Below are 12,965 nucleotides of genomic sequence, written 5' to 3' on the forward strand. Positions count from 1 at the left end.
TTTACGGATATATGAATCATCAGGGCATTTAAAAAAGAAACCCACGGAGGTTTACTTTACCCTTTACTAATATAAAAACAATGTATGCACTCCGAGTGACCGAGTGGTCAAAGGCACTCGCCTATAAAGATCACTGACATTTCACATCTACCCGCGTGGATTACAGTCTCAGCTCAGCTAACGTGGATATGCGAGAAAGCTGGCCAGTAGCGTACCGTGGATCGGTATTTCTTCCAGGAAGTCTTCCCGGCTTCTAGTTTCATCAAATATACTGGCCGCTTTTGCTGAAATATGACATTAAGACGCTCAAAACAAAAACCTTTCCATACATCAATTTTAACTTCCTGGTGATTCCCACTACATGTACTCCAGTTACACGAGACCGGTCATCTCCAGTAAGATACAGTTTTATTCGTATAATAAAGGGAGGCCACAATATTTTACTGAATGGCATCGTAATGATTATGGTATCTGTCATAAGCGCCTTAATTGATAACAACAACAACAAAGATACAAGTTTGTCCACATTGAGTTATTTGTTTACAATAATACAGTAGGACATTTCATTTTGTAAGTATAGTCAATTGAAATAAAGATATTCAATGTTTTATCGATTGTTCTTGGTAAGGTTCATTTGGGTTTATGATACACTTTGCCTCGGAATGAAAAACTGTTTATCCAACTTCAAGCATATGCTATTTGCTGTTAACACAAAGGTCCCTAAAATGGTTTGTCTAATCAGGCTCAAGAACCTGACATTTTACTGTTATTTGGTGTTTCGGAAAGATATATCCACACACTATTGACTAAAACGAATTATGGCAAGACCTGTCTTAAGTGTTCACTACCGCGATGGGGAAAACTGCTAGGCATACTCAATGTATTGCCGTCTAGAAAACAACACATTATTTGCACTGAATCTTTATTTGGGATTTGTCTCTATTCAATTTATGTTTATCCTGAACACGAACAAAGATTTGTTGAATATTTCTATCAGGTAATTTTATTTACTGTGTTGACGTAAGATTGAGGCCTTCTTCCTTTGGCCTAACTACCTAATTATTATTCCAAGAATAATAAAGTAGAAACTGTAAGAAATATGCTGTCATTTGGTTCTAAGGAAACGACGGTCAGCATAATTGACTTTAAAACTTGAAGTCTTATTGAAGTCAAATAATATATACGTACAAAATGTTCATATGTAGTGGTATTATTCAAATATATTCAACTATTCGGAGAAAGTTGCGTGATCTTCTTGCTCTTTTGAACCATAAATGTATGAACCCGTAAATGGAAATGCACAGATATAGTTTTTCTTCCAGTTTCAGATTTGTTATTCGTGATTCTTGGTGGCCCGCATGTCTCTGCGTGAGTCAGTTCGTGGAATGCTCAGATTTACATAGGTGTTGAATAGTTGAATACGACAACAACACGATTCTTTTTATTTTTGGCAGTGACATGTCTCGTCTGGATATCATAAATAGAAGGTATAAAAACGAATTGCTTTTCCAGCAGAACACTTCTACAGTTAATTTCAAACTGTCAGCTAGGTAAACACAGGTACAAGTATAGCCTGTTGTCAAGTTCACCACTGCAATGTATTTGCTCATACTGCTGAACTGAAAACTGAATAACCTCAGTTCATTTCAAAGTGAACGGTTATAGCTGGGATTTCTGATCCCTGTGATATAAACTGTCCCTGCTTTTGGCTGTCATATTAACTCTTTTTGAACCAAGATGGGATAATTGCTTTAATATCAATGTTCCAAAACGGTATGACATTTCAAATTATAACTTTACAAGGCTAGTGTATACCAGTTTTCGTCAGGCCGCCTTTACGCGCCTATTTTTCCATGGTACATGGGATTTGTAAATTTGCTATCATAATTTCAAAAAGCGAGACAAAGTATTATTTGAACCAACTATCTTATGTTAACGTTTATAAATCAAAAGAAAGCAACATTCATCTGCACTCACCTCTTTGTTGATAAATATCTGAACCGCTTAAGGCACGTCCTTTTCACATAATGCTTATTACATGTCTAGTCACGCCCAAATAAGTATCAGTTTAGTTGATATCTGTCCTACATTGCAGTGTGCATATGATTATATCTGACCCAGCTGACGAAAACATTTACTACAGTCGTGTAAATACTCCTCGATGTTTACACAGAACGTCTTTCCGGCTCATATTAAGCGTCTATCGAAGAGAATGGCAAAATAATGTTGTCTCCGTGTTTCATCGAAAATCACCTCTAGGGAACTGGATACATAAAATTCGGTCCACTCCGGTTTGACATTGTTTTCTGTTATTAAAACTGAACATATGTGATCCATGCTGTTTTCCATTTCGCATATAGGAACATCTTATCGGAAATTTAAATAAAATAGAAACAAAGAATAATAACATATTCACTTCAGTAGCAGGTAAATAGTTATGAAAGAAAGAAAAAACAAATCCGAAGTAGAAATATTACTTCGTATGTCTTTGTCTTGTTTTGTTTCAGTATATATTATTAGAAATTCAAGGTTTTATTTTCGCTCAAACAAACTAGTTGGGTTTGATGCATTATGGCAATATAATTAGGCTATTTAGTGCTGATGCGATTGGAATACAGTGTCTTGCGAAAGGACGGATCACATTAGACGACTATGGTTGAAACATAGGTAGGATTCAAACCCACACTCTTTTGCCAATCAGTCCGGTACAATAATCACTGAGCCATCACACAAACACACACAATATATATATATATATATATATATATATATATATATATATATATATATATATATATATATATATATATATATGGGGCTCTATTATACACACTGATATGAAAAACTTTCGTTATGTATTGAAAAGGTACGTTTACTCCATTTGTACAAATTCGCAAATTCGCATGCTATGGTTGTACATCCTTTGAATATATGGTTTGCTACGGTTATAGCAAAGTTTTAATACGGTTTCAAAGAACCTAATAGTTTAGTAGAATTTTCTTTCTTACGATTGCAAATATATTTAACATTGTAAATTATAAAGATAAATTAGATGAAGTGTTGAACTTGCAAGGGATCATTGTTGGAGCCGGTACAATGCAACATTTCTTCATGTTGACATTTTATATATAGATGAGACAATGTGACTCTATGAGGAGATACAATACAGCAGTCGTTTTGCTAGCATTTGATATATAGATGAGACAGTGTCGCTGATAGAATCAATTACAATACAACGCTTCTTCATGTTCGAATTTGATGCATTGATGAGGCCGCGTCACTGTAAATGTAGTAAGAATATTTTTTGTTGTTGAACATCTTACAAGCGAACATCATTCAAACTGACTTTCGCACAGAGAAACGCCACCAAAACACTAACAAATAAATAACACGATCTACTTTTATGGGGGGGGGGCAATGTCCCTCGTCTGGTCTTTCCAGACCATTCAACATTTTTGCCGATGTTGATAATGGTTGCTAGTTTTCTGTGATTTTCTTCCGATGATGATGTCACTTAGTCTTTTCTGTCATTTTGTTCCGATATTGATGTTGATTGGTCATTTTTTTTTGGGTCACTTTCTTCCGATGTTGATAATGATTGGTCTTTTTCTGTCACTTTATTCCGATGTTGATACTGACTGGTCTTTTTTCTGTCATTTTCTTCCGATATTGATAATTATTGGTCTTTTTCTGTCACTTTTTTCCGATGTTGATAACGATTGGTGTTTTTTTTTTGTCACTTTCTTCCGATGTTGATAATGATTGGTCTTTTTCTGTCATTTTCTTCCGATGTTAATAAATATTGGTCTGTTTCTGTCACTTTCTTCCGATATTGATAATAATTGGTCTTTTTCTGTCACTTTTTTCCGATTTTTGATTACGACTAGTGTCTTTTTGTCACTTTCTTCTGATGTTGATATTAATTGGTCTTTTTCTGTCATTTTCTTCAGATTTTGATAATGATTGTTCGTTTTATGTCACTTTCTTCCGATGTTGATGTTGACTGGTCATTTTCTGTTACTTTCTTCCGATGTTGATAATGATTATTTTTGTTCTGTCACTTTTTTCCGCTATTGATTGCTCCTTTTCTGTCATTTTCTTCCGATGTTGATAATAATTGGTCGTTTTCTGTCAATTTCTTCAGATGTTGATAATGATTGATCGTTTTCTGTAACTTTCTTCCGATATTGATGTTGACTGGTCATTTTCTGTCACTTTCTTCCGATGTTGATAATGATTGTTTTTTTTTTTTTTTTCTTGCTCTGGAGAGTTTTAAATAGTTGTTGTTGTTGTTGTTCTAGGGTTTAATGCTATTTTTCAGCAGAAGATAGGCCAGTATAACTGGTGGAGGAAGAACCCTGGAAAACCCACGGAAGAACCACTGACCCACGATAAGCTGCTGGAAGGCTTTCCCACGTACCCAAGCTAGCCGAGCCTTGGACTCGAACCCACGCAGACAGAGGTGAGATGGCAGTAATCCGGAAAGGTGAGCGCTTTAAACCACTCGGTCACTCGGGGCCCCTAGTTTTAAATAGTATTTAATTCCTAAGTAAATAGTGTCATAAACACATATTCTTACCAAATTCAACGATTACTGTATCATTGTAAAAGAATACTTTATCATGGATGAACCTGTTAAGTCTTTTGTTTTCTTTGAAATCGTTGTGGCAGAATCGGTAGAATCCCTTCATCAAATTTTTGAGGTTTCTATTTTTGTATGAATAAATCCATATCATATATTAACTAATCGGGTCTCGCGTAACTCATTTATAGGGTGTGTGAATCACAAGGAAGTTAGATAGCGATGTATGGAAAGTCTGTGCATACACTGTTTTCAGGTTAATAGGTGGTAAAGTAGACCTCTGTGTTTTTAGAAAATGATCCGGTGACTCACATATCCATAACTCAAGGAAATAAAATCCTCAGATGCTCCGCTAGAACAGTATGAAAAGCGAGAAATGAAATAAATCATAGCACCAGAACATTTTTGCAGACAACATTTAGTCAACGATATGTTTGAAAATATCACTTTACCTGGATAAGCACTGATTATAGTTTCTGGGGTGTAAAATGTTAAAAGGAAACTCATACATTTCTCTAGTTCATTTATTTTCCTCACATAATATTTTGTTAACATTGCTCTTACTCTGGTAGTGTGTGTGTGATTAGGATTTTTAACGTAGCTTTAACAATTTTTCAGTCATATCGCTACGATATCTGCAGTGTAGCAGTTTATAGTGATGTCTAGCACTGGGGCATCATGCTGCAGACACGATGCATGATGTCCCACCCAGTCACATTATCCTGACACCAGGCCGACCAATCCTATCACTAACCTCTTAATGCTGAGCGTCAAGCGAGGTAGCTCTTAGTACCATTTTTGTAAGTCTTTGGTATGACTCTGCCGAGGATAGTTATCTAATTAATTTCCATATATAATGGACTTCGATTTTCTTTGTCTATTCATCGGTATATTTTTTGGCCACAATAAAAAAAAAAAAAAAACAAAAAAAAAAAAAACAACAAAGAAACAACAAAACAAAACAATGTTAATTAGAGTACTCATCATCGCAAATGCTTTTCATATTTTGCTTACTTGAATCCCCACCCTTTTAGAAAATGGAAGAGATTAAATTGAGCTTTTTCGTTCTGAGTCTTCTGTATTCTCGTACTACCTGAGAAGTGGGGTGTGGTGGTGATGGGTGCTGTTGGGAACGTAAAAGCACAGGTTCATGAAGTCGGATTGTTGTTCTGCGTAACCTTACATACATTTAGACCGCTGGTACACGTTAAGATTCAAACTGGTAGATGGGAGGTATTTGTTTGAGGGGGAAAGGGTTGGTGGGTGGGTGTTGTGGATAAACAACTGGGTCAAAATTTCTTTCCAGTATAGGGACTGTGGTGGTTTATGTTTGGCATTTTACGGAACAGAACATTCGTATGTTATTCAATGACGATGAAGTAGATTTCCTTGCCCAAGGACATACCATTCAAGCCGATCCAGGTCAATTTGATGATTGGATTTGTTAAGGCACCGTGTCAAAAGTGATTGTGGCGTGCTAATCACTCAGCCACCAGATGGGTAGACTATAACCTGCCATTTATATAATACATACATTCAAGTTCCAAATTTCATGTGTGACCTGGTAGACCTACTGAGCGCATACACGAGTTGTTTAAATTTTATATACAAGGCGTGGCCTTGTTGAGGTCTACTTTTACACTCCTAGTTCACATTCGTATTAAAGCTGGTTATGAAGTATTGTTCAAGTAATCCTTGTGAGTCGTTTAAATTAAAATATTGCATACCACCTATGTAATCATTTGATCCTTGGCAACAACGAAGTTGCATCAAGAATAACTATGATATTATTTTATTTTTCAACAACCCATAACTAATTATATAATCAATAATTATCTCAGCATGACCTACAGTTGCAGATAGTTTTGTTAAATCTTCAAACGTTTACACAAAATTTGTGTAGTATCATTATGTGTGACATGATGAAAACGGTATCCACTGCTGACTGATAGAAATCTTTGATAATGCCTTTCAGATGTGTCATTTATGACATTAAACTGTTGAACATTTAACATCTCGGAGATGTAGCTATTATGGTAACTGATTGACTAAAGTGTTACTTTTGGTTTAATTGGTTTTATTTGTTCTGCTAGTTTAGCTTCCACTGACTTAGATTTGACGCAACATCTTTATGACCAGGAAGATGGCTAAAATCACGCTAATATATGTTGATGATGACCTCGATATAAAACCCCCCTCTGTTCTCCTTAAAATGTTTGTATCACTAGTGAACAATTTCGTATCTATCAACTTGGTCTCTAATATTATCTTCTTACTCACTTAACTAACTTAAAGTAATTAATTGATTCAAACTTACTTCTATGTAATCAACTTTTGTACCATGCTTTTTTCTTTTCACTGAAAATATTTAGCTCAGTCGAGATTAAATTGAAGTTTTCTGACATATCGTTCTGGTTCGCTATTGTAATTCCATGTTGTTTTTACTTTAACAGTAATCAAGTCTTTTTCTGGCTGTTTGCTAAGAATTGAATTACTCTAGATTACATTGCGCTTGCTCTTCACATGCATTGTTAAATTGCCCTTACCTCTGCATGTGTAAGAGTAAGTTCAACTTAGTCGTCTTTAACAGAGGCAAGTAAATACATGTACTTCCGTTTGCTATTTTTGTCACACATGTTTTCAGCAACATCAGGGCTACCTTCAGAGGTCCTATGCTGCGGATACAAGAAACACCGAAAAGTGAAATAAAAAATAGTGTAAGAAATATAAGGAGCTACACTATGCTAATGAGTTCGAAAGAAATGGTAGATGAAATGTAAAAAATATTTGAGTAAAATATATAAATGGGCTTAATTATTTTAGAGTGATGAGAACTAGAAAAACCAACAGTATGCAAATGTGGAAACAATTATCCAAATACGTTTTTAAATCTGTATACAAGGTAAAAAAAGTTACAACTAATTAATTTAGGATTTATATATTGAATGTTGACAATTTTTAAAATCAAATATGCAAGCAAACGAGAAAAAAATAATCAGTAAACTTAAGCAAACAAATGTCATAATTATCACTGTGTAAATAGCAACACTATTCTGAAATTCTATTTGAGACGAAACAAAACTTGAAATATTTTAGACAACAAATATTTGTTTTCAACGTTAGCAAATCAAATATTTCAGAAACAGTAAAACAAAAACAATCAATAAATTCTAGTGAATAAAAGTCACATTCTGGAACTTTTCGCTACCTAAGTATCAAGGTCTTCGAGAAATGCAGATTAAGGAGATATACCATAAATCTATTATTGCTGACTTGGCTGTACTTTTAAAAGATGGTTTGGTTAAATTACTGGCTTTCCTTTTTTCTTACTTCTTAACATATAGACAAAACAATGAATAATACATTGAAACACACCTACTAGCAGCTACTACTACTTATACAATTATTTTGCAGAACCTGTCACTGTCACATGTTCATCTTTGAATAACTACGTTCAATGGTAAGTCTTGCTGAACATAAGTTTTGAACGGACAATAACGATGCTATCAAAATGATTTCTGCACTCAGTCCTTCTCTGATTTAGTGCACACATAGCCTGCCTACAATTAGTCGCGCCACCATAATCAGGTTCAGAGGTTACCCTGCTATAGTCAGTACAATTCGTTCTATTGCTGAATTATACAAGGTTTATGGATCACTTTCTTCACTCTGTTTTCACAGTGTCTAAGTACATTTTAAACTCGTTCTGGGACAATCCGTTTTGAAGTTTGTCATATCTGTATTGGCAGGTTGGCAAATATTTTCTCCCTGGTGATTCAGTCATAAGGTAATGCAATGTCAATTTTGTACATGCCATTAACCGACTGAGTGACTGACTCAGAAGTTTCATATGGTGCTGGAGACAAATGTTTTCAAGTTAGTAGTCCTGGCTACTAGGTCCTATCACTACGTAACGTTTGCACGTGTTATATTAAATCTGAAATTCCAAGGAAAAGCGTAATTTTACAGTTGACAACGGTCGCTTGAATTTGAAAATCTGGCATTCTCAATCCCTTTCTTTATATCACGAACTCTATAGCTTCAATAGCGGTATTTTGATCGATATCCGCTCTGACTGGAACTTTCTCAATTATCATTCATCACGTTCTGCTAAATCATATTTGTAAAAATAGAAACGGGTAATTGCAAATCTTTGTATGTTATTAAAATATTGTAGTCCTTCAACTTGGAAAGATTGTTTACAACTGCATTTTTATCATCTGTTTTTACCTTTATATCAAACGACACAAAGAATCTACCCTGTACAATCCACCTATTAGCTTTGGAATTTCTGTCTGCTAATTTTGTTCAGTTTTAATATTGCTCAGGCGAGTGAGCGTCAAGTCGTTTTTCAGTGCGTTCAGAAAGTATTTGAAAATTTCACTATATACAGCTAAATTATTACTCATTTTTTGGCATACTGCAACTTTAATATTGCTATCACCTTCTATCACTACGGAACGTTTGCACTTGTTATTTTAAATCTGAAATTCCAAGGAAAAGGGTAAGGTTACAATAAATAACAATCGCTTGAATCAGAAAGTCTGGCATTGTCAGTCCCTTTTTTTAATATCACAAACTGTATAGGTTCAATAGCGTTATTTTGATCGTTACTTTCTCCGAACGTAACATTCTCAATTATCTTTCATAATGACCTGCTAAATCATATTTGTCCAAACAGAAACGGGTAAGTACAAAACTTTATTGAACAAAAAGTTTCTTCCTGTAAATTATATACCGTTAGCTCTTGCTGCTCCGGAACATACCGGTGTGATAAACATTAAGAGGCTTATAGTTCAAGTTAGAAATTATTGTTCTAAATCAATTTATTATTTTCAATGTCTTGGTCTTTTGTTTGATTTTATTACTCATGTTTTTCCGTATAGGCTGATAATAACACTAAATAAATTTCGATATGTGACCAAAAATGAGAATATATTGAAACAATATTATATAAATAAAAATCTTCTAATCACAAAGAGGAATATATTTCCTAACTAATATACACGAACTTTATTATTCATAATTTATCTTACTCAGGTAATTGTAATATACCATCTTTTGCCCTAGGGAACGAATTAGATATCCAGTGAATACGTTACGTAGCAGATGCATTGACGACGATTAACACGAAAACGTATTGATGCTAATTAATTGATATTATAAACCGTGTAATTGTTACTCGGGGTGATTTTAATATTTCAGTTGTGTTTCAAACAGTAGACATATACTTTCTTCGTTGTCAACATTTTCAGTAATTTCCACGTTGTCTTTCTTTATGTGTATCTCGAGGTTGTAATTAATATCAGAAATGAAAACAGCCATTGTATAATTCGTCTCGTTTAAATAACAAAAGTTATGATTTTTAGTTTATGTGAAATAGTGTAATACAAAGCAATAAAATACATTATCTGCAGCAACAATATGATAAATCGAGTTTTTAATCAACTGAATTTGTAGCATGTGCTTCTATTTCATCTAGATTCTACAGTAATACAAATCTCCATTTAGCAAACAACTTTCGTGTTCACTAAAGCTTTGCTGTCGATAAATATGTAGAGATGTATATTAAGAAAGCTGATTCATTCCTAATTCCTATTTCCTATGTTCTTATCTTAATATCAGTCTACAGATGTATTTAATAATGTTTTTATACATAATTTCAGAGAAATTAATTCTTTGGATTATTCATTGGAATTTCAAAGCACTCCCATTAAGGTCTTGGCTAAAGTACCATTTTGGGATTATTGTGAAGTCATCTACAGGAGTTCTGGACAATGTTATTGTGATACATCAAGACTTTTAGCACTTCAGCATATTCAAGGATAATGGTATATCAGCACATTCGTCGACATTTGATTCTTGGTTAGTTGTGCTGATTTGTATGGTATATAACGATTTGCTTATATATGCTGTTATATCTCACCAGCTTTAGAAAAAGACCCCCCCAAAAAAGAACAAGTATACTTTTGTGGCCAAATGAACATGATACCTATGATAGATACACCATCGCCTATCACCATTTCGTTCTGCTTGAACACTGTAAATTTGTTTCACGTAGTGTGTCGTGTACTGACGGTGTAAAGTCTGATGTTTTACTGTCTTTTTATTCTGTTTTTAAACGGTCAGCCTTGACTTTTCTGAATTACTGTGGCCACTTCTCAAGTTGACTGCCAGGTCTACGTGGATCTTTTTGCTTTTGCAAACTAACCTTTTCACGTTCTTGGCTAGCCTTTTTGTCATTTTTATTTTCATTTTTGTTTGTTCTTCCTTTAATTAATTTTACAATGAAATTTGGCAAGATAGACTTTTAGAATTTTAAGTAACGTAAGTTACAAATCATCTTAAAGTGTTACCTATAAGCAGTGAAAAATAATTTGAAATAAAATAGGTCTAATCAAATAATAGATTCAAAAACTTGTAGTATTTGTAGGCAGGTTAAAAGAAATTAACTGTGTTCAAGAAAAATGTTTAATGCAAACCTTGGTATAAGACATATATGAATACCTTGAAACATGGAAATAAAGGATATTTTCATAAATGGAGAGAAGAAAAAAGTAAAAAATAAACACGAAAACAGGCAATTATATGTATGTAAACAATAAATAAAGATACCACAATAGTAAAAACACAACTAGCAAGAGAAAGAATCTTAACAGTATTGAAACACTATAAATCAGATACGACGTTATGATCCTGAGCAACAAGAAAGAAGTATTTACTAGTCAAACACCAAATAAATGCTATCCAGTGAAAATGTATGAAACCCTGGTACATTATGACAGGTGAAAAGGTCCATAAAGATACAAAAACTAATTAAGATGAGATCGAAGAACACATGAAATAGTCAAATCATTTAAGGTGGAAAACTTTATCAATGAAGAGCTTATGAGTAATATTCATTAGTCTACTTCATAAAGAAATGAATTACTATAATATATTTTCCTTGTAAGGTTTCAGCAAACTTTTCTAACAGTTGTAGTTAGGTGTGCAGTTTGAATCAGCACAAAACAATCGATGTAAGTTTATTAATATTTCCTATTGACTTTTGAAATTAATATTTCTGGCTATTGTCAAGCTAGCACTCAGTACAGAGAGAGGTAATCCCAATTTTAACGATAGACAGAAGCATCTGATATATCTGACCTATTTGATGACACATGGTTCAGCTCAGTTTTAAAACTAAGTTGTCGATCTTCATGAATATATATTGTATAAACAAAAATTCATATTAGTGTTCTATATGCCGATGTCAAAGACAGAAACATTATATTGGATAGTCTTGGGACATAGGATACTTTGGGGTACGCTTGTTTAAAAATACGAGTGGTTCTACATTTTATTGTACAAGACTCTACAAATGAGGGACTTGGGCGTATTTTTTTGTCTTTAAAATATGAGGGATCTAACCATTTTCACAAATACGGATACGAGTTTTAAAATTGCAAAAAAGACTGTTCGTCAGAAACACAGTTCAAAATATCGTTCGTCCAGTCAGATTTGATAATATTGCTTTGTAAGAAGAAACTTTGAAGAGGTGTCGGAGGAACCGAACGGAACCTATCAATGACTGGTCTTGGGGAGTAGCTTGTTCATTGGAGAGCATTAATGGAATTAGCTAAGAACGTCAACCAATATTGAAATTTACAAGTTTTTGTTGGGCAGAAGTCCTATGTGTACATAGGAAGTTTTTTTTCATTTGCTATGGGTTGTCTCTATTTTTGAAACCTACAGTTTATATCTTTTTCCTTTAGTTATAATTGGTCAAGGACTCGTTTTGATTTGCTTTGAAAGATTCCCAAACTATATATCCTGGAGTCCTCAGTTTTGACGCATATAAGCATTTATTTTCACCTTTTTAGGCATATACTCCTTTTATGGTGATTGTTATCAGCATACGTTCACTCTTCATGCATATCAGGTTCTACCTGTTGGTAGTGGCACATGGCAAGAAAACAGCAATCTCAGCAATATGGGTAATTAATATCGTAGAATGGACCAGTTCATTGTCCTGGGTTAAGGGATAAATGTTAAATTAATTAAAATTCATTATCTCTAACGTTTACTTAAACAACTGCAGAGCTGGAGAGCAGGCAGTTCTGACTGGGCTTGGTACTGTAAACAAGACCAGTTTGGGTTTATTGTAGAGTTTAGCCTTAGTTTTAGTTAAAGTTTAGGAAATTTATTTGTGTGTCCTTTGAACCACAATGTAACAATAGTTAATTTAGCAAATCATGCATATCAAATGACAATTATATATTCCACCCATACTCTTCTTGGCATGATTTCATCCGTAACGAACCCATATCGGAAAGTTCTTGTAATACATCGCTTGTTTGTGTACTTCACTGGAGTCTACTTCTAAGTTTGACACCGTTGTATG

The 12,965-nt window shown here is 34.0% G+C and overlaps 1 protein-coding gene across 1 annotated transcript in view; it reads right to left on the reverse strand.

Moving 5' to 3' along the window:
- The window catches only part of LOC149795369 (uncharacterized), a 39,297-nt gene extending 36,937 nt beyond the window's left edge, over nucleotides 1-2,360 (reverse strand). The window contains exon 1 of the mRNA XM_089965143.1: nucleotides 1,978-2,360. The gene's annotated coding sequence lies outside the window, so the exon portion shown is untranslated. The remainder of the gene's footprint in view (nucleotides 1-1,977) is intronic.
- Nucleotides 2,361-12,965: the final 10,605 nt, after the last annotated feature.

Source organism: Sinohyriopsis cumingii, chromosome 7, assembly GCF_028554795.1.
Source record: "Sinohyriopsis cumingii isolate HCF-2022 chromosome 7, ASM2855479v2, whole genome shotgun sequence".
In the NCBI taxonomy this organism is placed as follows: domain Eukaryota; kingdom Metazoa; phylum Mollusca; class Bivalvia; order Unionida; family Unionidae; genus Sinohyriopsis; species Sinohyriopsis cumingii.